Source organism: Octopus bimaculoides, chromosome 1, assembly GCF_046866305.1.
Source record: "Octopus bimaculoides isolate indiv1 chromosome 1, ASM4686630v1, whole genome shotgun sequence".
Lineage (NCBI taxonomy): Eukaryota > Metazoa > Mollusca > Cephalopoda > Octopoda > Octopodidae > Octopus > Octopus bimaculoides.
In genome coordinates, this window is record NC_142928.1 from 171,411,410 (window position 1) to 171,421,409 (window position 10,000).

The 10,000-nt window shown below is 34.3% G+C and overlaps 1 protein-coding gene across 8 annotated transcripts in view; it reads right to left on the reverse strand.

Moving 5' to 3' along the window:
* Positions 1-10,000, reverse strand: part of LOC106870663 (uncharacterized) — a 1,027,926-nt gene that overhangs the window by 961,945 nt on the left and 55,981 nt on the right. For 3 of the 8 annotated variants that reach the window (XM_089362751.1, XM_089362722.1, XM_089362744.1), the window contains exon 1: positions 6,914-8,100. The exons of 4 other annotated variants lie outside the window; for them this stretch is intronic. The gene's annotated coding sequence lies outside the window, so the exon portion shown is untranslated. Of the gene's footprint in view, positions 1-6,913; positions 8,235-10,000 lie in introns of those variants that run through there. One more of the 8 variants, XM_089362737.1, reaches the window with a different exon arrangement.

Sequence of the window (10,000 nt, forward strand, 5' to 3'; positions counted from 1 at the left end):
AATAATAATAATAATAATAATAATAATAATAATAATAATGATAATGCAGATTTTCTACCTAGAAATATATAGGCAAGTACATATGTACATTCAGATTCTTATGTGTGGATTTGAGTCCGTAAGTGGTATGTATGTGCTTTCGAGCATACACACATACATACACACTCACGCACACACACATACATATACATGAAAGTTTCTATACGTATATATATATATATATATATATATATATATATATATATATATATACACACATATTTAAGGTATATTTATATAAATATGTATATATACGTATGCACACACACGCGCACACACACATATATATTCTTCGAAACGTCTGTGTTAGAATGGGGGTAGCTGATGAAGGAAAATGTTCTCTATGTGGCCTGTGTGTTTTCTGTACTGTGGTTATTATTATTTTTTTTTCTCTACGTTTAGTTTGCAATGTCCTGTACCCAGATATGCACCTATATATACAGGTAGACGTAGGTATGCACATACCTATACGTATATATGCATATACTCATTTATTATTTGTTTTATATATATATACTTATATATATATAGATGCACACACATCTACATATACATACATGCATGCATACATACATGCGTACACATATAAGGCACCTGCCTGTTGCTCCTTCACCTGTCTTCGCCTTTTGTTTTCTGTAAATTTGAACAATATATATATACATACATATACACACACACGCTCAGACATGCACATATATGTATATATATATATATATATATATATATATATATATATATATATATATATATATATATATATATATAGGTATGTGTGTGTATGTATGTATGTATGTATGTATATATGTATTTATGTATGCATGCATGCATGTATGTATGTATGTATATACCTACATAATTTCACGTAGTGATTTTCAAACTTGACAAGGTCTTCTAATTCTCATATTACTTTCGTGGCTGTTACTCATTTATATTTTGCATGGCGTTGGTATTTTCCTGTGTATAAACAATTCATACTGTACATGTCGAAAATGAGATTGAAGATATTTAAATAATCTATACACAGGCAAATACTTTTAAAATGTATACTTGTAGCTTATTTTCAAGGCTTGAAAGATTCTTAATTCGGTAAACATCTCTCTCTCTCTCTCTCTCTCTCTCTCTCTCTCTCTCTCTCTCTCTCTCTCTCTCTCTCTCTCTCTCTCTGTATATATATATATGCATACGTTCACATAAATATGTATACATACATTTGCATGTATATGTATGTATATAAGTTATATTACATTATTTATGAATCTCGAGTGTAAAGGCAGGACAACTTCAACTCAATGTTTAAGTTTGTATGTATATATATATATATATATATATATATATACATACATATATATATATATATATATATATATATATATATATATATATATATATATATATATATATATATATATGTATATGTAAATATATATATATATATATATATATATATATATTGCTTTATTTCACAATAAAGCTTTACGATGTCTCAAATTCCGAGATTAGTCATGAATCTCACGTTTTTCTATCCATCTATCCATCCATCCATCTGTATGTGCATACATACACAACTCTCTCTCTCTCTTTCTCTATATTTATCCATCCATCTATCTATCTATCTGTCTGTATGTCTGTCTGTCTGTCTGTCTTCTGTTTGTCTATCTATCTATCTATAATTTAATCAATCTATCTATCTATCTATCTATGCGCGCGTATACTTATATGTATATACGTATATATATATGTGTATATATATATATATATATATATATATATATATATATATATATATATATATATATATATATATATATATATATATATATATACAGAGAGAGAGAGAGAGAGAGAGAGAAAGAAAGATAGATAGATAGATAGATAGATAGATAGATAGATAGATAGATAGATACATGAAATATGTATGCATGTATATTGGTATTTATGCACATGCTTCAAAATCAGCTTGATTCCATGTGATTTTATACCGTATGGCGATATAATAACTTGGGATGTTGGTGACACATGGGCTTGAAAATGATTTTAATCAACTTAGATAACTGAACAGATTTTATATTCCGGATTTCAATAAATCTCTGTCAACTGGAATCCTTCAGTTGACTACAGAGGTAACATTTAGTGGTTTGTGCTTTGTTTTTCTGTTGTTTTATTTATTTCTTGTGTATCGATTTTATTTGACTGAATTTATCATTACTTGATCGGTTTTGTGTAAGAAAGTGTTAGGCAAGGAAGAAGTCAGTTATAGTTATTTCTGTTGCATTGTATCCCTCTTCTTTATAGCTTTGTTATCGCTTAGTACTATATTCTGTGCAGCACGTCAGTCTGTTGTTGGATGGTTCCAGTTGCAAATTTTTTTTTTTCTGAGAAAAGATTGCTAACCCCCATCTCCCCATTCAATCTTCTCCATTTGTGAAGTATATAATTCAATGAGTGGATCTTCCCTCTCATGTTCGGTTTTTTTACAGTTCAAATTCGCTTTCGGCCCTCAACTTCTGATGGATTCATGACCTGGTGTATCCCAATTCTCTTCACGTTTGAGCACAGCTAATTTCTTCCAGAATGAGAGACAGTCTGACAACTAGAAAGAAAATGCGAGTGAAAAAGAGACAGAGAGATATCATCCCTAGTGCGGGATTTGTATTTTATTTATTGATCCCAAAATGATGAAGCAAAAGTTGGCCTTGGTGTGATTTGAAAGTAGAGCACAGAGAATCGAAACTATTACCACACAACAATCTATATAATGCCGTAAAACATTATGAATTGGCTTCCTTAATGCAAAGAAGAGTAGTAAGAGAGATGAACGATCAACTATATTTGTTACTTTATTTATCGAACACGGTATGAATGCGAATGGAAATTGCCTACGACCGGATTTTGACTCGGAGCGTAAAGTGCCGGAACTGATAACGAGAATTATTGTAACCGACACTCTAACGACTGTTCCAGATAGCTGTCATTATATTGCCGTCCAGAGTAGTCTTATTAAGTGCTTTATAAACCAGACATACTCACATACAAATACACATAAACATATATACTTACTGTGTTGAATCATTCACACACATCCATCATTTGCAAACTGATTCATTTCTGTTTTTTTTACTTTACTTTTCTATTTTAGTTAACTTATCAATAACATCATTTTATTTTTGTTTAAATTTGTTTTTACTCGTACATCTTCTACATGTCCGGTTGAATGACGATCACAATATGTAAGCGAGAGATTTATGGCCTTATATAATTAATGAAGGAGAAACAATGACATGTCCGCCTCTCTCATTAGAAAAAAAAAGCTAAAACAAATGAGAACAACAACAACAACAACAGTAGAATAATAATAATAATAATAATACAATAGCACAACCATAAAGTTATCAATATATCATCGTAAAACCATGCTATTAGTAGTTTGGGCGTGATAGTGTGGGGGCAAGTACTTGAGAAACTTAACACCATTCCTACGTTTTAACCCCAGACATCAATGATTAATTTTTAGCTTCGATATGAAGAAATGCCAAATCTCAAAAATTATATAACAATCAACTTCAACTAAATCTTTCTTTTATGCTACACCCTGTACAATTTATACACCCAGTACACCCAGTACACCCAGTACAATTTATAACTCGGAGCTGTGAGGTAGCAAACACGCAGGAACATCATGGACTATCAACACCGTCTGTCGCTTGTTGAGTATTAGAAATAACATTAATTATTCGTAATTTAGGCACAAGGCCCGCAAATTTGAAGAGAGGAGGCTGGCCCTTATTATCGACTCTAGTACTTAACTGGTATGTTATTCTGTCTTCCGGGATATTGAAAGGCAAATTTGACTCAGACCGATATTTCAGGTTGAAACGTAAAAAGCGGGAGAAAATACCTACAAAGCATTTCTTCCGACGTTAGATTCAAGGCCAGAAATGTAGAAAGGAAGAGAACAGAATATTATATGGACTCTAGTACATGCCTGGCCTCGATGAGATTTGAACATGGAACGCGAAAAGCCATGACTAAATGCTACAAGGCATTTCTTCACCAGTATAAAGATTCTTTTTTACTTGTTTCAGTCATTTGACTACACCCATGCTGGAGCACCGCCTTAAAGGGTTTTAGTTGAAGAAATCGACCATAGAACTTATTCTTTGTGAGCCTAGTGATTATTCTATCGGAATTATTTGCCGAACCGCTACGTTACGTGGACGTAAACATACCAGCAATGGTTGTCAAGCGATGGCCGGGTGGGGGAAAAACACAAACACACACATACACAAACACACACACAAAACACAAACACACACACACACACATATATATTTTTTTACGACGAGCTTCTTTCAGTCTCCCTCTACCAAATCCACTCACACAGCTTTGTACGGCCCAAGACTATAGTGAAAGACATTTGCCCAAGGTACAACGCAGTGGGACTGAACTCGGAACCATGTGGTCGGGAAGCAAGCTTCTTACGACACAGCCACGCCTGCACTTATTATTATTATTATTATTATTATTATTATTATTATTATTATTATTATTATTATTATTATTATTATTATTATTATAAGGCTTTCAAAAGGTGGCCCAAAATATGCCGAGAAGTGTGATCGATTTAATGGTCCTCAGTATATGACTGGTACTTTATATCGCATCTCTCTCCTATTTCATCAGTAAAAAAGGATATTGATACCCGACTCCAGGAGGAATTTTAACTGACAACGTAGCACAGCGAACAAAAAAAATATCACAAGATCTTTTGTTCGGCATTCTGGCGACTTTGTCTCTCAACCATGCTAATAACGACACAAATATAATAATTTCTAAGATAGATGTTAAAGACTACATATAATGGAGTGGGGTGCGTTAGTGTGTTAACTTGACTTCTATACTTAGCAGATACTTTCGCAATACTTTCTGTTATCGACTTCGGAAAAATGAGGTGTGAATTTAAACTCGGCGAGATTTGAAATCATGAACATAAAGGGCTGCAACTGAATACTGCAAAACCTGTGTTTCTAACAATACGGCCAAGTTAAGTGATAAGATCTGTTCCAAATTTTGGCACAAGGTCAACAAATACAATCGGGTGTAAGTCGATAAGACCGAGCCCAGAGCTCATTTAGTACTTATTTTAGCGCCCACGAAAGGATACAAGGTAAATTTCATATCGGTAGCATTTGAGCTTAGAACGTAAGGAGAAGAAAGAAACGCTGTCAAGAATTTTGTTTTGTTCTGTAATAATAATAATAATAATAATAATAATAATAATAATCCTTTCTACTATAGGGACAAGGCCTGATTTTTTTTTTGTGAGGGGGGATAGCCGATTATATCGAACCCAGTACTCAACTGGTACTTAATTTATCGACCCCGAAAGGATGAAAGGTAAAGTCGACCTCGCCGGAATTTGAACTCAGAACGTAGCGACAGACGAAATACCGCTAAGCAGTTCGTCCGGCGTGCTAACGATTCTGCCAGCTCACCGCCTTAATATTAGTAGTAGTAGTAGTAGTAGTAGTAGTAGTAGTAGTAGTAGTAGTAGTAGTAGTAATAATCCTTCTGCTAAAGGCACACGGTCTGAAATTCTGTGGGAGGGGACTAGTGGATTACATCGACCCCAGTGTTTCACTGGTACTTAATTTATTGACACCGAAAGGATGAAAGTAAATGTCAGCCTTAGCTGAATTTGAAGTCAGAACCTAGCGACGGACGAAATGCCGCTACATATTTTGTCCGGCGTGCTAACGATTCTGCCAGCTTGCTTCCTGAAAAATAATTCTTTGTAATTTGTGCATAGGGCCACTAATTTTGAAGGGAGGAAGACGATTACATCAGCCCCAGTACTAGGCTGGTACTTATTTTATCGATTCCGCAGGCTGGAAAGGCAAAGTTGACCTCAGCAGAATTTGAACTCGGAGACTGATGAGTGGGAAGAAATGCCGCTAAGCATTTTGCCCGACGTGCTAACGATTCTGCCAGCTCACCGTTTTAATAATAATAATAATAATAATAATAATAATAATAATAATAATAATAATAATAATAATAAAGAGAAGAAGAAGAAGAAGAAGAAGAAGAAGAAGAAGAAGAAGAAGAAGAAGAAGAAGAAGAAGAAGAAGAAGCGGCGTATATGGTCATACGGATTACTTTGGACGAAGTAAAATGCTGACGTTTGACTGAAACATTGTATTGCCGATCGATCACTTATATATATATATATATATATATATATATATATATATATATGTGCGTGTGTGTGTGTGTGTGTGTGTGTATGTAGTTGTATAAATGTATGTGTTCATATATATTTATACATATATATATATACACACACGCATATATATATACATTTATATGAACACATACATATATATATATACACACACATATATACATATAAATATACAAGCATACATAAATAAATGTATGTGTGTATGCTTAAATATATGTGTGTGAGTGTGTGTATATGTATATGTATGTATGTACGTACACATATTCATGCACACACATATATTAGTGGGACTATATCGATTGTTTGCGGGTGAAGGTGCGTTTAAAACTCGAGACGTGTGAAATGAAATTAAATATTATAACATTCGAATGGAACATTCTGCTGTCTCGCCCCCATGACTTATGTCAATCTGGCTAATGTTGGAATATAAAATAAGTTAAAATAAATTTATAAATAAATGACAAAATGCCAACTCTTTCTCCATTAATGATATCGTATAAACATCCCTGTAAACAAAGATGTTAAACAAAATATGATATTTTTTGTCGTTTAGGAATCATAAAGTATAGATAGATTAATACATGAGAGAAGATAATTGACATAGAAAAAAGGAACAAAATCAAACAAACAAACCTCCAGCTTTGGAAAATAAAAGATAAAAAGTTAGTATATTTGTCCAGCTTTAATTAAAAGATGTTGATCCAACTTGGCCGAGAAATCAAAATGCTTTCTCCTTTTTACATAGTCCTTCGTGTGGCTCTCAGTTATAACCGAAACCTCAAACATCTTTAAGAAAACGAGGAAATATGTTAAGCAAGAAGTAAATCACAGATATTAAGAAACTAGTAGCATATAAAGTGAGTATATGCCTATACATATGTGTGTGTGTGTGTGTGTGTGTGTGTGTGTATGCATATCTATATGCTTTCACGTAATCATGTCGACCATAGTAGTAACTCCGTGTCAGTAAAAGTAACAGCGTAGCAGCTATGTGGAATAATAACACGTGTAAAATGTAAATGCCAGTGCCCGGATGTATCGGTAACACCTTGTAGACAACAGCAAAATTGATGTAGATGCAACAGATTTAGATGTAGAGGCAAGCATTCGGGAATTTGCAGTGGTTGCCACGGGACTTTGTCAAATAGTGGATATAGATCTATTGTCAAACAACTGCTGGCGAATGTTGTGGGTGGGTGTTGACGACGTCGATGGAAATTAAAAAAAAAGAAGGAAAAAAAAACGTGTTTTCGTAGAGCCAATGAGAGAGCAAGCCTTTACGTGGTCATCGATCTGTTAGAAATAGCAACCAAATATCGCTCAACACCGAAGTGTCTTGAAAAAAAATACATAATCAAAACTAGGATTACATGTTTGATGATGCTGTCTGAGATAGATAATGTCTGAAAAGAATGGGATGGACACTGTCGGAACGCCTTTGATCATAGGCCTGCTCAGTCAGGGTTGACCTGGGGCGGGGCTAGACCACACCAACACCACCAACAACAAAATCCAGCGAGGGAGCTTCGACATGGTTTGTGCTCTGCTAGAAACTGTAGCCAAAACTCACTTAAATCACACCGCACCGTAAATCCTGTGTTCACTGTACGTTGGAAAAATATGGGATGGCCATGGCTGGAATACTTTTGATCATAGGCTTGCTCAATGATAGTCGACATGAGGACGGGTTAAACAACAATAACAACAACAACAACAACAACAACAATAACAACAACAACATCTTCCCCGGAGGGCAGCGCTCGGATGCACAGTGAGGACAAGTTGTTGATGCATTGACAGCAGCAGCAGACGAGAATGGGTTGTAATGTAGCACGTGTGGCAAGAAGATACAAAAGCAGTATCTCGGATGTTGCGCTATCGATGGTAGCTGAGCTGCTGTTGAGAAACTGACTGACAGCGATTGTAGGCGGATGGATAGATAGCTGGCTGGCTGGATGGATGGATGGATGTGACACATGTGTTCTTGTAGTGGTAAATGCCCGGATGTAACGGTAACAAAAAAAGTATTGTTATAAACTGTTGCGATAAAAAGCTTAGGAATAAACATCACACATTTACTTGGAATTTCAATACCCCGGATGTAATTGTAATAATCCAGAAATGCATATTATTGCACGTGTAGTTGAAATGATAGTAACTCAGATGTATAACATTTTAAAGAATGCAAATGGAATTTATTATTAGTGATTAATGGTCTATTAGTTAATCGTAACAACACGGAGAGAACAATTGCGGTCCGATGTTATTTATAACACGATTATTTCTCATGTTAGTATCCCAGATGTAGCGATACAAGTTCAAGAATGTAATTTATTTCACATGTAGTTTTAATGATAGCCACCCGGCTTTACCGGTAATAACTGTAATGAATTTTGTAAAGGAATGTCTATTATTCGACGTTTAATTCAAAATATGGTACCCTAAGTGTAGCGCTACAGGATAACGATGTATACTATCTCGTGTGTGGATCTAATGATACAAGTCAGTATGACGGTAACAAGTATAAGGTAAATAGTTAAAGAAAGTATACTATCAAAATAGTTGTTGTTATAGCAGTAACACAGATCAGCGTCACTAACAGTTGCGATATCAGCAAGAAAATATTTATATCACATGAGTAGTTATAGCGATATAAGAGCCCACATGTAGTTGTAATAACTGCTGATGTAACTGTAGCAACAACAGCTAAAGAATTTGAAGATGTTATGTATAGTCGTAATGATAGTATACCGTATGTAGCAGTAACAATTCTAGCAGTGATAGTTGCAATGAATAACTCTAGAAATGTGGATAACACACGTGTAGTTGTAACTGTTGAGACTCGCATATAGCTGTAACAATTCTACGATATTAGCTCTGCAAAGTGTGGCTGCCACATGTATAGTTGTGAAGGTAATAACTCCATATGTCTTAGTAATAATTCCAGTAATATTACTTGCAATGAATAACTTTAGAAATGTATACATCACTCGTGTAGTTTGGAATGTTAGTTATAATGTTAGTCTCGCATATAGCAGTAGACATTCTTATAGTGATGGTTGTTGTAATAACTCTACCACACGCATAGTTGTAATGATAGCCGTGAGGTATAACTTTAGATATCACGCGTAAAGTAGTATTTCATATGTACGAATAACATTCTAGAAGGGATTATTAGAATAATAGCTCTTTAAATGTGGCAAACACAAGTTTAGCTATAATGGAAGACACCATGCATTGCAGCAAAATTCTAGTAATTTTAGTTGTAATAAATAACTTTGCAAATGTACAGCTGTAATGTTAGCTAAAATTCTAGCAGTTATAATTACAATAACAGTTCTGTGAATCTGGTCGTTATTCCACTAAGTGTAATGAAATTTTTCCATATGCAGCACTAACGATTTTGGTTCTATTGATAGTTACATAATAGTTCTGGCAACGTGGCCACTATACGTAGAACTGCACCGTTAGTGTCCCATATGTAACCATAAAAATTTATAATAGTAATACTTACGGTAATAATACTAATCCGTATGACTATAGCGATAGTATCCCTTATGTAACAAGAAGAATTCTAGCAGTGCTCGCTATAGAAATAATTCTGAAAATCTGACCACTATCCACGTTGTTGTAATGGTAGTCTCCCATATGTAGCAATGAGAATCTTAGCAATGATTGTTGAAATAAATAGCTCTAGAAATGTAGATTTAACACAAGTAG